We start from the raw sequence: 20241 nt of genomic DNA, 5'->3' as shown, positions 1-20241 counted from the left end.
AAAAAAAACACATTTTCCCCACATTTCTGTGATGGAAAGTTCTGGAATCTGCGTGGATCCACAAATTTCCACCCACCCCACGTTCCCCAAAGTCCTACGAGAAAAATGGTACCTCACTTGTGCGGGTCGGCCTAGTGCCCGCGACAGGAAACGGCGCAAAAAGCAACGTGGTCACACCTCAATTTTGCAGTGAAAAATGACCCTTTTTTGGCAAAGTGACTAGCTGTAGTTTTTGAACCCTAGCCCTGCCGGCACCTAGGGAAACCTAGCAAGCCTATACATTTTTGAAAACTAGACACCCAGGGGAATCCAGGATGGGGTGACTTGACTGCTGCCCACCATGGTCTGTTACCCAGAATCCCTTGCAAAGGTAAAAAAGTGACAAAAAAAACACATTTTCACCACATTTCTGTGATGGAAAGTTCTGGAATCTGCGTGGATCCACAAATTTCCACCCACCCCGCGTTCCCCAAAGTCCTACGAGAAAAATGGTACCTCACTTGTGCGGGTCGGCCTAGTGCCCGCGACAGGAAACGGCACAAAACGCAACGTGGTTACACCTCAATTTTGCTGTGAAAAATGACCCTTTTTTGGCAAAGTGACTAGCTGTAGTTTTTGAACCCTAGCCCTGCCGGCACCTAGGGAAACCTAGCAAACCAATACATTTTTTAAAACTATACACCCAGGGAAATCCAGGATGGGGTGTCTTGAGTGCCTCCCACCATGGTCTGTTACCCAGAATCCCTTGCAAACATAAAAAAATGACAAAAAAAACACATTTTCCCCACATTTCTGTGATGGAAAGTTCTGGAATCTGCGTGGATCCACAAATTTCCACCCACCCGGCGTTCCCCAAAGTCCTACGAGAAAAATGGTACCTCACTTGTGCGGGTCGGCCTAGTGCCCGCGACAGGAAACGGCGCAAAACGCAACGTGGTCACACCTCAATTTTGCAGTGAAAAATGACCCTTTTTTGTCAAAGTGACTAGCTGTAGTTTTTGAACCCTACCCCTGCCGGCACCTAGGGAAACCTAGCAAACCTATACATTTTTGAAAACTAGACACCAAGGGGAATTCAGGATGGGGTGTCTTGAGTGCCTCCCACCATGGTCTGTTACCCAGAATCCCTTGCAAACGTAAAAAAATGAAAAAAAAAACACATTTTCCCCACATTTCTGTGATGGAAAGTTCTGGAATCTGCGTGGATCCACAAATTTCCACCCACCCCGCATTCCCCAAAGTCCTACGAGAAAAATGGTACCTCACTTGTGCGGGTCGGCCTAGTGCCCGCGTCAGGAAACGGCGCAAAACGCAACGTGGTCACACCTCAATTTTGCAGTGAAAAATGACCCTTTTTTGGCAAAGTGACTAGCTGTAGTTTTTGAACCCTACCCCTGCCGGCACCTAGGGAAACCTAGCAAACCTATACATTTTTGAAAACTAGACACCCAGGGGAATCCAGGATGGGGTGTCTTGAGTGCCTCCCACCATGGTCTGTTACACAGAATCCCTTGCAAACGTTAAAAAATGACAAAAAAACACATTTTCCCCACATTTCTGTGATGGAAAGTTCTGGAATCTGCATGGATCCACAAATTTCCACCCACCCCGCGTTCCCCAAAGTCCGATGAGAAAAATGGTACCTCACTTGTGCGGGTCGGCCTAGTGCCTGCGTCAGGAAACGGCGCAAAACGCAATGTGGTCACACCTCAATTTTGCAGTGAAAAAGGACCCTTTTTTGGCAAAGTGACTAGCTGTAGTTTTTGAACCCTAAGCCCGCCGGCACCTAGGGAAACCTAGCACACCTATACATTTTTGAAAACTAGACCCCCAGGGAAATCCAGGATGGGGTGACTTGACTGCCTCCCACCATGGTCTGTTACCCAGAATCCCTTGCAAAGGTAAAAAAGTGACAAATAAAACACATTTTCCCCACATTTCTGTGATGGAAAGTTCTGGAATCTGCGTGGATTTACAAATTTCCACCCACCCCGCGTTCCCCAAAGTCCTACGAGAAAAATGGTACCTCACTTGTGCGGGTCGGCCTAGTGCCCGCGACAGGAAACGGCGCAAAACGCAACGTGGTCACACCTCAATTTTGCAGTGAAAAATGACCCTTTTTTGGCAAAGTGACTAGCTGTAGTTTTTTAACCCTAGCCCTGCCGGCACCTAGGGAAACCTAGCAAACCTATACATTTTTGAAAACTAGACACCCAGGGGAATCCAGGATGGGGTGTCTTGAGTGCCTCCCACCATGGTCTGTTACACAGAATCCCTTGCAAACGTTAAAAAATGACAAAAAAAACACATTTTCCCCACATTTCTGTGATGGAAAGTTCTGGAATCTGCGTGGATCCACAAATTTCCACCCACCCCGCATTCCCCAAAGTCCTACGAGAAAAATGGTACCTCACTTGTGCGGGTCGGCCTAGCGCCCGCGTCAGGAAACAGCGCAAAACGCAACGTGGTCACACCTCAATTTTGCAGTGAAAAATGACCCTTTTTTGGCAAAGTGACTAGCTGTAGTTTTTGAACACTATCCCTGCCGGCACCTAGGGAAACCTAGCAAACCTATACATTTTTGAAAACTAGACACCCAGGGGAATCCAGGATGGGGTGACTTGACTGCCTCCCACCATGGTCTGTTACCCAGAATCCCTTGCAAACGTAAAAAAGTGACAAAAAAAACACATTTTCCCCACATTTCTGTGATGGAAAGTTCTGGAATCTGCGTGGATCCACAAATTTCCACCCACAACGCGTTCCCCAAAGTCCTACAAGAAAAATGGTACCTCACTTGTGCGGGTCGGCCTAGTGCCCGCGACAGGAAACGGCGCAAAACGCAACGTGGTCACACCTCAATTTTGCTGTGAAAAATGACCCTTTTTTGGCAAAGTGACTAGCTGTAGTTTTTGAACCCTAGGCCCGCCGGCACCTAGGGAAACCTAGCACACCTATACATTTTTGAAAACTAGACACCCAGGGGAAGCCAGGATGGGGTGACTTGACTGCCTCCCACCATGGTCTGTTACCCAGAATCCCTTGCAAACGTAAAAAAGTGACAAAAAAAACACATTTTCTCCACATTTCTGTGATGGAAAGTTCTGGAATCTGCGTGGATCCACAAATTTCCACCCACCCCGCGTTCCCCAAAGTCCTACGAGAAAAATGGTACCTCACTTGTGCGGGTCGGCCTAGTGCCCGCGACAGGAAACGGCGCAAAACGCAACGTGGTCACACCTCAATTTTGCAGTGAAAAATGACCCTTTTTTGGCAAAGTGACTAGCTGTAGTTGTTGAACCGTAGCCCTGCCGGCACCTAGCGAAACCTAGCAAACCTATACATTTTTGAAAACTAGACACCCAGGGGAATCCAGGATGGGGTGACTTGACTGCCTCCCACCATGGTCTGTTGCCCAGAATCTCTTGCAAACATAAAAAATTGACAACAAAAAAACACATTTTCCCCACATTTTTGTGATGGAAAGTTCTGGAATCTGCGTGGATCCATAAATTTCCACCCACCCCGCGTTCCCCAAAGTCCTACAAGAAAAATGGTACCTCACTTGTGCGGTTCGGCCTAGTGCCTGCGACAGGAAACGGCGCAAAACGCAACGTGGTCACACCACGATTTTGCAGTGAAAAATGACCCTTTTTTGGCAAAGTGACTAGCTGTAGTTTTTGAACCCTAGTTCTGCGGCACATAGGGAAACCTACCAAACCCATGCATTTCTGAAAACTAGACTCCCGGCGGCCTCCAGGGAGGTATGGCTTGCGTGGATCCCCCAACGTTTCCTTACCCAGAATCCCCTGCAAACCTCAATTTTAGCTGAAAAAATCAGTTTTTTCACACATTTTGGTGTGGGAAAGTTGTGGCATCACCGGGCTCACACAAATTTACCTTCACCCAGCGTTCCCCCAGGTCTCCCGGTAAAAATGGTGCCTCACTTGTGTGGGAGGCCCAAGTACCCGCGGCAGGCAAGGGCCCAAAACGTAGTGAGGCAACATCAAAATGGCGTATCGCAAAACCACCTGGTTTTGCAAGGGGGTCACTTGGGTTTTTGGCCCGGTGCTCGGCGGCCATCTAGGGAAACCTACCAAACCCATGCATTTCTGAAAACTAGACACCCGGAGGCTTCCAGTGAGGTATGGCTTGCGTGGATCCCCCAACGTTTCCTTACCCAGAATCCCCTGCAAACCTCAATTTTAGCTGAAAAAATCACTTTTTTCACACATTTTGGTGTGGGAAAGTTGTGGCATCACCGGGCTCACACAAATTTACCTTCACCCAGCGTTCCCCCAGGTCTCCCGGTAAAAATGGTGCCTCACTTGTGTGGGAGGCCCAAGTACCCGCGGCAGGCAAGGGCCCAAAACGTAGTGAGGCAACATCAAAATGGCGTATCGCAAAACCACCTGGTTTTGCAAGGGGGTCACTTGGGTTTTTGGCCCGGTGCTCGGCGGCCATCTAGGGAAACCTACCAAACCCATGCATTTCTGAAAACTAGACACCCGGAGGCTTCCAGTGAGGTATGGCTTGCGTGGATCCCCCAACGTTTCCTTACCCAGAATCCCCTGCAAACCTCAATTTTAGCTGAAAAAATCACTTTTTTCACACAGTTTGGTGTGGGAAAGTTGTGGCATCACCGGGCTCACACAAATTTACCACCACCCAGCGTACCCCCAGGTCTCCCGGTAAAAATGGTGCCTCACTAGTGTGGGAGGCCCAAGTACCCGCGGCAGGCAAGGGCCCAAAACCACCTGGTTTTGCAAGGTGGGTCACTTGGGTTTTTGGCCCGGTGCTCGGCGGCCATCTAGGGAAACCTACCAAACCCACGCATTTCTGAAAACTAGACACCCGGTTAGAGGGCGAGAAACTGAACCATTGACTCACAGCTCGTGAGCTGTAAAGCCACGACAAGGCACCAACCTCTTTACAGGCCATTCATACACCTTTCATATGTGTGAGACATACAAAACCATTCACACCGTGGCACTCAGCTAGCAGTGTGTGTAGTGACCAGCAGAAAGTCACTACTCACACACAGCCAGCCGAGCGCCAGTCCACACACACCGCTAGCAGAGCGCCAGTCCACGCACACCGCTAGCCAAACACCAGTCCACGCACACCGCTAGCCAAGCGCCAGTCCAGGCACACCGCCAGCCAATCGCCAGTCCAGCCACACCGGCAGCCAATCGCCAATCCACACACACCGCCAGCCAAGCTCCAGTCCACGGACACCACCAGCCAAGCACCAGTCCTCACACACCACCAGTCCACGCACACCGCCAGCCAAGTACCAGTCCACGCACACCGCCAGCCAAGCACCATTCCAAGCACACCGCCAGCCAAGCTCCAGTCCACGCATACCACCAGCCAAGCACCAGTCCACGCACACCGCCAGTCCATGCACACCGCCAGTCCACGCACACCACCAGCCAAGCACCATTCCACGCACACCACCAACCAAGTGCCAGTCCACACACACCAACAGCAAAGCGCCAGCCTACACACACCGCCATCACATTTAGGATTTTTTTAGAAAAAAATAAAAACACAAACAAATCGCAAATAGATACAAATCTTCAAACACAAAATCAGCAACTAAATACAGTGCACTAACACCAACCTTGAAACAGAATCAAATTATCCAAAGAATACAGACCAGGCAGTTCACTTTACCACTCATGAATGCTCCCAAAAATTATTTCGCGTGTGGTACGCTCTAAAACAAGCAGGGACACACAGGGCAGGTTGAGAAGGACAGTCGGGGCAGTACATACGACTCTCCTTCCGCGTACCTCTTCGCCAACAGACTCTACATCTCCTACTGGGAAAATCTTTTGAGGGTGTGGGAGGAATGTGATCTGGAAAGTGGTGATCTTTCAATCTAGCAACATCCTCCACCACTCCAACTCTAGGAACACTAGCCTGTTCCACTACAACAAGGCTGCCTATTACAGACTCCTGAAACTTAGCAAAAGTCATCTTTGACTCCGGGCAAGAATCCTGGAACACAACAAAAGCATTAAACATTGCCAAGTGGAAAAGATGGATAGCCAACTTCTTGTACCAAATGTAAGCCTTACGAAGAGCAGTGTAAGGTTCCAACCTCTGATCTACTCTGTCAACACCACCCATGTGCCTATTATAGTCTAAAATGCACACCGGTTTGCGCGCTTCAGCGACCTGACCCCAAACAGTCACAGGTGCAGTGCTTTCATCATGGATGGTAGTCAGCATGTAGACATCTCTCCTGTCTGAAAACTTCACAGCAAGAAGCTCCTGGCAATGCAACGCACTGCACTGTCCCCGCACAAGCGTTTGACAAACAAGTTCTTTCGGGAAACCTTTACGGTTAGAGCGGATTGTGCCACAAGCAAGAGTGTCCACTTTGGCCAATTCCCTGAACAACCGCACACCAGTGTAGAAGTTATATAAATGGTGGCCTTTGTTAAAAAATCCTCTACCAAGTTCCCAAACAATTTTCTCAGTCACTCCAAAAGTGGACGGACAACCAGGGAGGTTAATCCTGGATTCCTTACCGGTGTACACCCTGAAATTAGAGACATATCCAGTCCTACTGTCACACAGCATATACAGCTTTATTACATAGCGTGCCCTCTTACTAGGAATGTATTGCCTAAAAACTAAGCGGCCCTTGAACAACACCAAAGACTCATCCACTGCAATTTCTTTCCCAGGAGCATAAATCTCAGAAAATCGATCAACAAAGTGATCAAGGACAGGCCTAATCTTAAAAAGACGGTCACACTCAGGGTGATCTCGTGGCTACGCTAAACCATTATCAACAAAATGCATTATCCGAAGCAGAAGCAAATACCTGTCACGACTCATGACTGCCGGAAAAATAGACGTTGCCATCAAGGGACTGCTAGACCAATATGAAGACATTGATGGCTTCCTTAGCAAGCCCATCAAAAAAGTTATACCCAAGAACTTCTTCATCTCTTCAAGATTTGTGGGAGTCCACTGGGTAGCTCTAGAGTGTGGCTTAAGACTGGCACTGTTGTCCCTCAAAAACTGTTCGGCATACAAATTAGTCTGCTCAACAATCTCTGCCAAAAACACATCGTCCATAAACAACTGAAAACAATTTACCGGCAAAAAGTTTTCAGTATTCACTCTACACCCTGGAACACCAGTAAACTCTGGCAATGCCGGCTGCACCATGCCAGGGGCAACCCAGAGGTCATCACTTTCAAAGGGAAGCCTTGAAGCCCCAGCCTGCAGCCCAGATGCCTCTTGCCGCACTACACCAACGGGAAGCCTTGCAGCCGCAGGCTGCAGCCCAGAAGCCTCTTGCCGCACTACACCAACGGGAAGCCTTGCACCCCCAGGCTGCAGCCCAGATGCCTCTTGCCGCACTATCCGATGACTCCATACGGAGAGAAAACTCACTGCCAGAATCGTCCCCTGCCTCCTCTCCCTCAGATGCAGAGTCAGTCTCTGAACCATGGTCAGAGGAAGACTCAAACAGCAAACCAACAACCTGCTGAGAAGTAATCCTGCGGCTAGCCATTATACTTACTAAGATAGAAGACTGCACAAACAAGTCAACAACAACCAACAATGTGCAAACTAAGTAAGTAAAGAAATGTGTACCTTTATCACAAAGATCAATGTACTCAAAAACTATACAATTCAATTACAAGAGACAGCTGCACTCACTAGAAACCAACTCTGCAGTGACACAGCAAAAACCAACGATATCCATCTAGAAAGAAGAAAAAAAAAAAAAATTACTCACAAGACAACAAAATACACATCGAGCACCAATGCAAAAAGTTTTTGACACTCAAAAAACAAACATACTGCTATTATTACACCATTTGCAAAAAAAATTCATGCAGAGAAATCAAACACATTTACATTGTACAAAAAAGAGTCTCTTACCAAACTACACAAACAGCAGAACCACCAGTAACAAAACTGCAAACTGAAAAGAGCAAAAGCCTTCACCTAGAACAAAAAAGTAAAAAAAAAAACATTACAATTGCAATTCACAAAAAATATAACAATAAACATTATAACATGCTATGTTACTACCCAAATGGTCAATCGGGTTGTGTGCCAGGTGGGGCAGAAAACAGCAGGAAAAAAAAGGCTACTCTGTCCCGGGGCGGGTGGGCCAAATACATATTATAAAAATTGCACCCTGGAAGCGACACTTGCCAAAGGGGTCACTTCCATTTTTATTTACACTAATTCCCTGGTGTCTAGTGGGCTCTTCTGCCCCCCCCCCCGGGGCCAGAAACGGCTACACAAAAAACCGATCTGCCCCTAGGGGGGGCAGAAAAGTCTTGAAAAATATTTGGGCCCCCAGGAAGCGACCCTTGCCCAAGGGGCCGCTTCCTTTACTCAAAAAAACACATCCCTGGCTTTTCTGCCCACCCTGGGTACAGAAACGGCTACATAAACGACCGATCTGCCCCCAGAGGGGGCAAAAAAGTCTTACAAAAACAATGGGGGCCCAGGAAGCGACCCTTAACCAAGGGGTCGCTTCCTACAACAACACACACATCCCTGGTGTCTAGTGGGCTTTTCTGACCCCCCTGGGAGCGGATACGGCATCAAAATGAAACCGGGGCAGAAAAGTCTCACCAAAAAAATGGGGGCCCAGGAAGCGACCCTTGCCCAAGGGGTCGCTTCCTAATACTAAAAAAGACATCCCTGGTGTCTAGTGGGCTTTTCTGCCCCCCCCCCCCCGGGAGCAGAAACGGCAAATTATAAGATCGATCTGCCCCCAGAGGGGACAGAAAAGTCTTATTTAAAAAAATTCACCCCCAGGAAGCGACCCTTGCCTAAGGGGTTGCTTCCTAATACTAAAAAAGACATCCCTGGTGTCTAGTGGGCTTTTCTGCCCCGCCTGGGAGCAGAAACGGCTAATTATAAAACCGATCTGCCCCCAGGGAGGGCAGAAAAGTCTTATAAAAATAAATCACCCCCAGGAAGCGACCCTTGCCTAAGGGGTCGCTTCCTAATACTAAAAAAAACATCCCTGGTGTCTAGTGGGCTTTTCTGCCCCCCCTGGGAGCAGAAACTGCAAATTATAAGACCGATCTGCCCCCAGGAGGGGCAAAAAAGTCTTATAAATAATTATCAGCCCCAGGAAGCGGCCCTTGCCTAAGGGGTCACTTCCTAATACTAAAAAACACATCCCTGGTGTCTAGTGGGCTTTTCTGCCCCCCCTGGGAGCAGAAACGGCAAATTATAAGACCGATCTGCCCCCAGGGGGGGCAGAAAAGTCTTATAAATAATTATCACCCCCAGGAAGCGACCCTTGCCTAAGGGGTCACTTCCTAAATAAAAAAAAAACATCCCTGGTGTCTAGTGGGGCATCCCTGCTCCACGATCGCGGCGCTGTGCGCGACCGTGGAGCAGGAATGCACTGTATTGAGACATCAGGGGAGAGGAAATACTCTTTCCTCTCCCCCGATGCCTCAATACTCAAGAAATCACCCCTGCGGCCCCACCGGAGAAGGAAACATACCTGCTGCTCCGTTGGACGCGCTGGAAGAAATGAATTCCAGCGCGTCCAATGCTTCCCGATGACGTCGGCGCGCGCTGTGCGCGCTGACGTCATGGGGAAGCGTGGGGGGGGCTCGAGGGTGGCAGCGGAAACTCTTCCGCTGCCATCCCCCTCTGTGGGGCCACGATCGATGCCCCAGGGGGGGGAGCGTCAGCGCTTCCCCCAGGGGCTGTGCTCATGACGGAGCGGTTCCGTCATAAGCACAGCCCAACCGATGCTCATGACAGAACCGCTCCGTCATGAGCATCGAAGGGGTTAACAAAAGGGCCTCCCAGCATTATGGTCCGGCAGGATATGTAAAATCCTTGGTGGAGTAAAAATCTTCTTCCCACGATCCTCCTTTGAGTAATTGGAATGTCTTTGGCTGAAGTGCTGCAAATAAACAGCTGGTTCAATGGGACATTCTATGAAAAAAAGGTGGTTTATTTATTTTATTTTTTTACGTGGGGTAAGGCAAATGAGGGAAAAAAAAACAAAATAAAAAGAATGCTTGTTTGTTTAGAAAGGACAATGTCCCTTATATAAACTTCAAATACTTCCAATATTGTTAAAAAAATGTACGGAGCCCATATTGACATCAAAAAAGTATTTGATTCCTTTGCTGTTGTTCGCAGTACAGTGGATGGGAACCGCCGAATTTGACATTTGAGGTGAGGAGGGGGTGTAAATTAAAGGCCGGCTGTACAGGTGATTGATGCGACACGGTGCAAGGCAGGTACTCTATGACTCAAGCCCATGCTATAGTCCCGTTCCCATGTTAAAGTAAATCAAATGTGAGCCTTTTTTAATCCTACTTCCTGGCTTAATTATTTCTGATGTCAAATCAGCTATGTTCTTTTTGCATCTTTGTTAAAAAGATGTAACACCGGGTAAGAGCAGAAGAATCTTTAATGCGTCTAACACCACCAACAGGTTCCAGTCAGCTGGAGGCATCTCTGGAATGTTAGCTTACCAACTGTCAGAACTTTCCATGGGAAATACAAGGGAAGGGGAGAAAGAAGTAGGGAGGAACCAAGTGAATTACAACACACCTCCCAGGGCAGGAGGCAAACGAAGAGGATCAAGAAGAGTGAGAGAAGAAAAAACAAGGAAGAGTAGAAGAAGAACCAGAACAAAGACAGAAAAAGATTTGCATCATAGTAAATCTGAACAACAGCGAGCAGAACACATGGATAAGATAAACCAACCATATAGTCTTTGTGCCATACAGGACAGCCACTGTTCCTTGGTGGCCTACGAGGTGAATTTGTTCATTTTTCCAAACACACACCACCAGTACTGGTGTCATCCAGAACAATTTGGGGAGACTTGCACTTTACCACTTTGTCTATCCCCCTTGTTTGTCCATTTTCTAACTGGACCACATTTCTTCCTACACTCGTTATCTTGAGAGGTTCCGAAAATCTGGAGAAGGACTTTCTCCTTACTTTAGGAAGGTCAATACGTACCCATTGACCTGGTTTAAACATCTGCGTTTTGACACACTCCGTGTTGACATATCTTGCTTTTGTATTTGTTTAGTTGCAGGTCAATTCTACTGGCAATTTCTGATCTTTCTATAACACATGTACTGTCTTTACGTAACCATCCAGCAGTGAGGTTGGTCGTGGGTTTCCTACCCTTCAAAGAGATGAACGGTGACACTCCTGTTACACTATTGGGCGCAGTTCTGTATGCCGATATCATTTCCTGCAAGGCTGATTTAACTTAGACATTTGTAATTTCTGCTCTTTGAAGGCATTCCTTGATAATTCTGTTCATGCGTTCTACCAGCCTATTAGCCCGGGGGCAATACAATGCGGTCTTCTGGTGAGAAATGAGCAAATCAGAGAGGAAATCCTTCATAAGATCGGCTGTCAATTGGACACCGTTGTCTGTTACAAGGGTATCTGGCATGCCTTCTTCATAAAAAGTATCTTTTATAAATTGAATGAGAGACTTGGTGTCAATTTGGTTTACACATTTTGTAATTACCCACCGTGTATGGTAGTCCATGAAAACCAAAATGAATCGTTCATTTAGATGTTTGAGGTTTAATGGGCCAATATTGTCTAGAGCAAGTTTAGATCATGGTCAAGTAGGGACTTGGACACGGGACAAGGGGGGTTTCCTGACAGTCAGTGTTTTATTACTTTTAGCACATTCGTTACAATTTTTAACAGATTCTTCTACCATGGCATGCATGCCTGGCCACCAGTACTCTTCACGTACTTTGCCTTTAGTTAGGCTACGACCCAAGTGTCCAAAATGTGCTAAGTCTACAATTTTGTTTCTGACGCCCATAGGAGGTACTATCTTTTCTCCTCGATAAATAGTATCCTCAATTATGCGTAACTCCAGTCATACTTTTCAATATTTATTGAGAACTTCAAGTAAGGCACACTTGTTGTCAGGCCAACCGCCCATTATGTATTTTTTTAATAATGGTACAGTTTCATCATGTACATTGCAGTCCTCCCAAATCTTCTTGTCCAGGACTGCTAATTCTAAGACTACGTCTCCCTCTTCCTCCTCTTGCCTGTCAGTAATTACATTAAGAGGAGCATGAGAAAGGAAATCAGCTACCACGTTCTGTTTGCCAGGTACATATTCTACTTTGAAATTGTAGCCTTCTAACCCCAAAATCCATTTAGAGATCCTAGGTGTGGTCCTGTTGGAACTTTTGATTTTGAATATATAGGTGAGGAGTTTGTGATCAGTCTTGACAGTGAAGGGTATACCCCAAAAGAAAAACTTAAAGTGTCTGAGGGCCCAGAAACATGCAAGAGCTCTGTTCTCTACCACAGAGTAGTGGTGTAGCTCTGTTTAATGTCCTTGAAGCAAAGGCAACAACTTGCTCCTTGTCCCCCATCCTTCGGGTGAGGCTGGCTCCCAACCCTTTATTGCTGGCATCCATTGACAAATAGGTGGTTTTCGTAGACTCAAATCTGCCCCAAAAAAGGTGCATTGGTGATATATGATTTGATGGCATTAAATGCAGTTTGGCAGTCTTGGTCATATACAAAGGTTTTTTTTGCTCTGAGCAAATTACTTAGAGGTTCTACTCGGCTGGCATAGATTTGTATGAATTTTGAGTAGTATTCTGATAGGCCTAAAAAAAGACTTCAGTTATTCAACATTGGTAGGAGCAAGAGCATTAAGAATGGCATTGGCTAAATTAATCTTGGGCTTGATGCCATCTTGGGAAATGGTATGACCTAGATATTCCACAGAGCCTACTGCGATTTGACATTTCTCTTTCTTTAGTGTTATGCCAGCTTTACTCAACTTGTGTAGGACTTGCCTCAGCATGTCATTGTGCTCTTTTATGTCTTTCCCATGTATAAGAATGTCATCTTGAAAGAACAAGCTACCAGGGACATCTTTGAGAATATGCTGCATGATTCTTTGTAAAGCAGCGGGAGCTGAGGCCAATCCAAAATTCATAAGAAGATGTTGACATGCCCCTAGGAGAGTGATGGATGAGGTGAGGTGACGACTCTCAGGGTGCAATCCACCTGGTGGTACACCGAGGATAAGTCAAGGACACAAAAAAACTGACATCCTTGATGTGAGTTAAAATCTCATGAATTCTCTGTAGTGGGTGTCTGTCTTCCCAGATATTCATATTTTAATCTCTGAGGTCAATGCATAATCTGACATACTTACTAGCTGATTTGGACGTGATGACAATGGGAGCCAACCATTGGGAGCTCTCTCTAGGTTTGATGACACCCAATCTCAATAAATGGTCAAACTCTTTTTGAAGGCGAACCTGCATGAGATGGGGAACGGGTCTGACTTTATGAGCTACTGCTTTAGCCTTGTCTTTATGTGGTGTTGGAAAACTCTTAGAAGTTGTCCTAATTTGTTAGTGAAAACATCTGGAAATTCTTTGCAGATGTCTTGCCCACACACGGAGCAATCAATTAAGAGTACTTGGTCTGGACTGTTCGGGTCAAGTTTTATGCCCAGTTCCTTTTGATGTTTTGATGTTTCCAACCTAAAAGATTGGAACCCTTCTCTGTAAAATAAACTTTACCAACAGTGCTCCTTCCCTTGTAACCAAACAGCATGGTGGTCATCCCCACCAAGGGAATGGGATCACCATTGTATCCTGCTGGTTTAATGTCAGCGGCCTGGAGTGTGCTTAGTTTGTTGGGGAACATTTCATCAAAAGCTTTACCCTCCAATAGAGTGTACGGGGAACAGGAGTCCACAAAGACTTTGACTTGTCTGTTGTCACTCTTGAGGCTTGAGCCGAGAGTGAGAGGGAAGCGCCTACCGCTTGCCTGTGAGTCTTTTTTGCGATTTACTGATATTAACAGCGTTTTTAAAATTGTATATTTTCTGTGTTTTAATACTATTTGGGGGCTTTAAAAAAACGGGGCTTCAAAAAACGGGGCTTTTATGTGCTTTTAAGTGCTTTTTATTATCTGGTTTTAATTCCAGTCTCTCCCAGTAAGTCTGTGCTGCTAACAGTTGGGCTCACCTGGTTTTAATTCATTTATTCTCGACGCGGCCGCCATCTTGGGTGTAGTGCAGGGAGCAGTTCTAGCGTCTGTCTCCCTTGCACTATATCTGGGGCGATGGCGCGAACGCGCCGCTGGCGCGCCGAAGGCGCGCCAAAGGCAAGCCCGTCTGCGCCCGTCCGCGGCCGAACGAGGCCCGGGGCCCTACCCCCTGGTTTTATTGCCCCTCGGGACATCCCAGCAGCCCACAGACAGGAGTTACACTACACTAAACATGAACTATTATCCCTATGCCCTACATCTAAAGATAGCTGCTTCCACACCACACAGGCGGACGCTCTACCCCACACTTGCTAAACCTGCAAATGCACTTTTCAACTCCCGATAAAGGAAAAGCGGGCGACAACAACTAAGTTAAAAATGCTGCTATTAAACTGCAGATCTCTGAAGAAACACAAATTGGAAATACATGATCTATTGACGGAAAGTTGTCCGGATGTTCTATTCCTTACCGAGACGTGGCTTGATGAAACTTCATTGCCCGAAATTCTCGAAGCCATCCCTTCTGGCTATTGCATACTAAGATTAGATAGACAGAAACAGAGAGGTGGGGGACTTGCACTATTGCATAAAATAGATTTAGAATGCACCCTTTGGAAGGCTTCGCTACCTAACAGCGAGGGAGGTTTTTTTACAATAAAAACAGGAACCAGCAATATCATTAATGGGTTACTCATATACCGCCCGCCCGGTGGGGCAGCTCAGTTCGGCGACCAACTTACAGAACTAATCACCCAACCAGCACTTCGATATAAAAAATTCCTCATTTTAGGTGATTTAAACCTTCATTTCGACATTACTGATAGTAGGGAGGCTCAAGACGTAGTAGAAGCTTTGAAAGCCCTAGAATTTAACCTTCAATCCAATTCCCCCACGCACCAATTTGGCCATCTTCTCGATCCTATCTTTGCTAATTGGGAGGGTGTAATGGTTTCCCCCCCGATCAGAACTATTTGGTCAGATCATTTTATAATCCCGTTCAATATAGAAAGCACCCCCTCAGAAACTAGATCCAGCAAATCCCTACCCCAGAAACGGAGAGAATGGAAAAAATTCAATGAGGAAGCTTTTAAACTTGCCCTACTCGAAAAGCCTCCACCCCCTAGTAACACCTTACAGGAGGCATGGAATAATTATGAAACTTGGATGTCTAACGCGTTAGATACGGTAGCCCCCTGGACACAGAAACCACCCGCAAGACATACCAAAACTGCCCCCTGGTTTTCCGAGGAACTTAAAATAGCCAAAGTTAAATGTAAAAATTTGGAAAGACAATGGAGGAAAAACTATAACCATAAAAGTAAGTCACTATACAGAACAGAACTAAATAAATATCATAAACTTATAAGAACAGTGAAAGGTGCCCACTTCAAGAGTAGAATAGAATTCGCCGATAATCCCACCAAAGAACTCTTCACCATCTACAAAGAGCTAACGGTCCCTACCAGACTCGAAGCGCAAGACACCTACTCCAGTGAGTTATGTGATGCTATTGCAGATCATTTTGTGGGCAAAGTTGATAAAATACACGCCACTTTCACAACCCACACTGATATCTCTAGTAAGCATGTGACATCTACAGACAATTCTACCACAATATCTAGTCTGACACATTTCAAAGTTCCCGGAAGACAGGAACTGTTGAACATTGCTTACAGCATACAATCGGGCTCCCCCTGTGACGTGTGTCCCCCCAAGCACTGTAAAAGAGTTCTGGATAGTATGATTGATCAGATCACTCACATTGCCAGCCTCTCCTTCCAAGAATGCCATGTGCTCGATGCATGGAAAACAGCCCAGGTCATCCCACTGAAAAGAAAAACCCAATACTCACATTTCCCAACTTCAGAATCTTCGTCCCATCTCCCTTCTTCCCTTCTGCTCGAAAATTTTGGAAAAAGTGGTCAACGGTCAACTCATGACCTATCTAGAGGAGGAATTCCTTCTCCACCCCACCCAATCGGGGTTCAGAGCTGGCTATTCAACGGAATCGGCTGTCCCATTCTCCACCGAAAGCCTCAGACAGAGGGCGGACGAAGGACAGACAGCAGCGTTGGTTTTACTTGACCTTAGTGCAGCTTTTGACACCGTGATGCACACCACGCTGCTGTCTCGCCTCTCTGATATGGGAGTGAAGGGGTCCGCCCTTGCCTGGATAAAATCTTTCCTAGAGAACAGGAGTTTCCAAATGCACTGCCCTCCTTTTAAATCTTCCCCCCGCAAGCTGACCCATGGGGTTCTTCAAGGCTCCAGTCTAAGTCCAACCCTGTTCAATCTTTATATGGAACCCTTAGCTCATATTGTTGAAGCTTTTGGAGTAGAGATTGTCACCTACGCTGATGATACACAGCTAATGATCAAGCTTACGCACGACCGCACGGAAGATGCCACTAATTTCTCCAAATGCCTTTCATCTGTGGCAACATGGATGAATAACAACTGTTTGCGCCTTAATGGCGATAAAACGGAACTCTTAATTGTTGGAAAATCTTTAAATGCCTGGACGCACATGTGGTGGCCTGTGGAACTAGGAAATCTTCCCATTCCCGCCAAATCTGTCAGAAACCTCGGAGTAATGATCGACTCCGATCTCTCTTTTAGGTCACAGGTTAGCAAAGTTACAGGTAGATGCTTCAGTACATTAAAGACTCTCCGCAAAGTCCTCGATCTGCTCCCCATCAACACTAGAAAAACTCTCGTCCATGCCTTGGTCACACCCCATCTTGACTACGGCAACATTCTACTTCTAGGTCTAAGTAAATCAGGTCTTCATCGTCTTCAGTGCGTACAAAACGCGGCTGCCCGCCTGGTACTCAACCTGCCCCGCAGAGCATCTGGGAAGAATGCTCTTACTAAACTCCACTGGCTCCCGGTCAAGGAGCGCATCATATTCAAAGCTCTATGCTTCACGCACCGCATCGCCCATGGTAAAGGCCCTAGATACTTGCAAAAGCTCCTCACTATTCATCGCCCCATCCGGTGCGATGCTGTTCAAACTTCCCCGCATTCGTAGAGCTAGAATGGGAGGATGTTCGTTCAGGTACCTGGCCCCCAGGCACTGGAATGAACTACCGCTTGACCTCCGTATGGAACCTTCAGAGATCAGATTCCGTGCTAAACTGAAAACGTACCTATTTCCTCCCGACTAATCTCCTTTTTTCCTCTTTCCCCTCTTCGCTCTCGTGACTCTTTGCCTCCTGACTTAGCAACAATCCAGCGCGGGGACACACTATCTTTAGTGCAGCCAGGCGCTTTAGAAATGGCTTTATTATTATTATTATTATTATTATTATTTGTCTAGTGTGATACAACACTCTGGAAATCTGACACTATCATCTTTGTTCTCCAGTTTGAACACCAGTTTGGTTTCTACCGGTGTAGTTTGTTCTATCATGGATACAGTTTTTACACGCACATCTAGGCAGACTCTGGCATAGTGTCCTTTCTGTCCACGCTTGTGACATGTTACCTTCCTGGCAGGATAGGATGGGTTATTGGCCAGGTGTGCAGGGTTCAGATTTGAAACTTGCACCCCTTTGGTTTTTAGGTTTGTAATCCTTGTCTGGCTTGTGAATCTCCTTACTCTCATGTTTGGAAATTGCATTGACTTCATTGCAGGAATCTGTGCTCACTCTCATCTCTTTTATGCATTCAGCGGTATGCTCTCTTCCCAATGCAATTTCAATGGCTTGTCTAGGATTGAGGTTCCCTGCCAATAATTTCTCTTGTATTTTATGGTTGTTAGTACATCTGGCTAATTGGTCCCTGATGAGGGAGTCAGTTAAACCCTCAAATTCACAAGTGTAGGACAAACCCTTGAGCACCGCAATATAGATTCCAATCTTCTCAGTTTTGCCTTAAACTTTTGAGAAAAACTTGTGTCTTTCTAAAACTACATTTTTGGCTTGACCAAAATGTTTTTCCAACTTGTTTACTGTCGCTAGATAAACATTGAAGTCTCCATCTACCTCTTGTTCAGAATCTTTTAGGTTATTGAAAGTTTTACAGCCTTCAATTCCTAAATTGTGCGAAAGGATGTGTTGTTTCCTGAAATGCAAAAATGTGTCCCCACCAATAGCTATTAGATAAGACTCAAACAGCTCATTCCATTCCTTGCAAGGAATATTAGGTTCTCCGACTCTGTTTAAGAATGGAGGTGGTAAGGACATATTTAAAGCAGCCAAACTACAAAAATAGGAACAGACGGACCAGGAAAAATGAGCAAAAGGAAAAGGAGGCAAGTACACAGAAGATTAGCATTTAAATGGCCAAAAATCTTAAGTAGTAGTAAACAAATTTAGGAGAAAACTGTGCCAGTAACATGAGTACGGAGCACTTTGGATGGAAGAAATGATGAGTAAGCTGTGCCCGTCAACGAGTAGGGAAACGGTGACTGACGAGCTCGCTGTGCCTGGCAGCAAAATGCAGCAGAGAAAAGGGACCCCAAGGTTGCTGTGCCCGTCAGTGAAATGAATTTATTAAGACTGACGAGCTGCTGTGAAGAAACTAGTGACTAACGAGCTTGCTATGCCTGTCAGCGAAGAAGAACTAGTGACTGATGAGCAGCTGTGATGGAATCTGGTGACTGACGAGCTTGCTGTGCCCGTCAGTGAGAAAAATCTCGTGACTGACGAGCAGCTGTGCCCACCAGCAGAAATGGCAAATAATGTAAGGTATGCTGTGCCCTTCAGCGAAGAAGAACCAGTGACTGAGGAGCTTTCTGTGTCCGTCAGCGAAAGGAATGTAGTGACTGACGAGCAGCTTTACCCATCAGCAAATTGAAGAGGGAGTGACAGATGACAAAAAACCAGCTGAGCCGATCAGCGAGGAAACAGGGTGGAGGGAAAGCTGAGGTTCAATGTCTGTCAGCGTGATGAAAGGGGAGCCGTAGGCCGTCACCGCCTTGTTGCCTCCCCGATCTCTGAGAGGAGATGAGTGACTGATGACGAAGAGCCAGTTGAGTCATTCCACGAAGGAAATAGGGTGGAGGAAAGCTGAGGCTCAATGTCTATCAGCATGATGAAGGCAGAGCTGTAGGCCGTCACTGCTGTGTTCCCGCCCCGATCTCAGTGAGGAAATGCGACACTGGGTCAACGTTGCGGTAGGCACCGATGGGGGAAGTCCAGGAGTCTTGCTTCCACGCACCTCGCACACTGGGACACTCTCCGTATCGACCTCTGAGGAAGAAGGTATGAGGCTGCACAATTAGTCAATGCCCTGTGGGAGTCCCCAGGAAACGCAACCACCACGTTCCCATTGGCTAATCTGTGTCCTCAGACAGGATGCTGCAGAAAAGCAGGGACTCTCCCCTTGGGTATGGAGTCAACAGGCATGGAAACAGCACAAAGCTGAGTAATGGTAAGTCATCAACTCCAATAGTGAAGTATGGGAAACAGTTCCCCTTAAAATGGAATGGCAGTACCTTAGTACTGCCATTCCAGGTACCAAACTGCCAATCTTTTAGGTTGGAAACGTGAAGATCCTCAAGGAATTACCACTGTCTTGGAGTACTGCTGTAACATAGGTAGATTACAGCTGGGGATGGTGGTGTGGCTGCCCCCTCACAGCTGGCCGTCAACAGTGTAAAACAGACGTAACGCCAGGTAAGAGCAGAAGAATCTTTAATGCATCTAACACCACCAACAGGTTCCAGTCAGCTGGAGGCAGCTCTGGAATGTTAGCTCACCAACTGTCAGAACTTTCCAAGGGAAGAACAAGAGAAGGGGAGAAAGGAGTAGGGAGGAACCAAATGAATTACAACATTCTTTTAAGATGGTAAAATTATAGGGTACCTGTTCTAGTATAGCCTTATAGCCTGCTGGCGAGGGCTATACTGGTTGTTAAAGGCCCTGAACCCGAGTTATCGGCCCGTGCTGCAGGCAAGTGCCTATTTACCAACCGGTATAGCCTAAGGCAGAAGGGCTTTAAGGCTATTAGAACATTCCACCCACTAATGGTAGAATGTTCTAAATTAAAAAGAGAGAAACATGAAGACAAACATTGGAATGTTGGAGCTCTGGACTTATATCAGTCCTTATAAGCCCAGAGTTACTCCACTGTCTTCAATGGAGCTCTCAACATTCCAATATTCTAATATAGCCTCATATCCTGCCATAGCGGGCTATACCAGCTATTAAAGGCCCACTCCAGTGTTAAAGGCCCGAGTCGAAGGCGAGGGCC

General features: G+C 46.5%; 1 protein-coding gene across 1 annotated transcript in view; it reads left to right on the top strand.

The window, feature by feature from the left end:
• Window positions 1-20241, top strand: part of HFM1 (helicase for meiosis 1) — a 3754865-nt gene that overhangs the window by 1024372 nt on the left and 2710252 nt on the right. The window lies entirely within an intron of this gene.

The sequence above is a fragment of the Triturus cristatus genome, chromosome 4_2 (genome assembly GCF_964204655.1).
Source record: "Triturus cristatus chromosome 4_2, aTriCri1.1, whole genome shotgun sequence".
NCBI lineage: Eukaryota > Metazoa > Chordata > Amphibia > Caudata > Salamandridae > Triturus > Triturus cristatus.
Note: the sequence above shows the minus strand (reverse complement) of the source record. Positions and strands in the feature narration are given on the sequence as shown.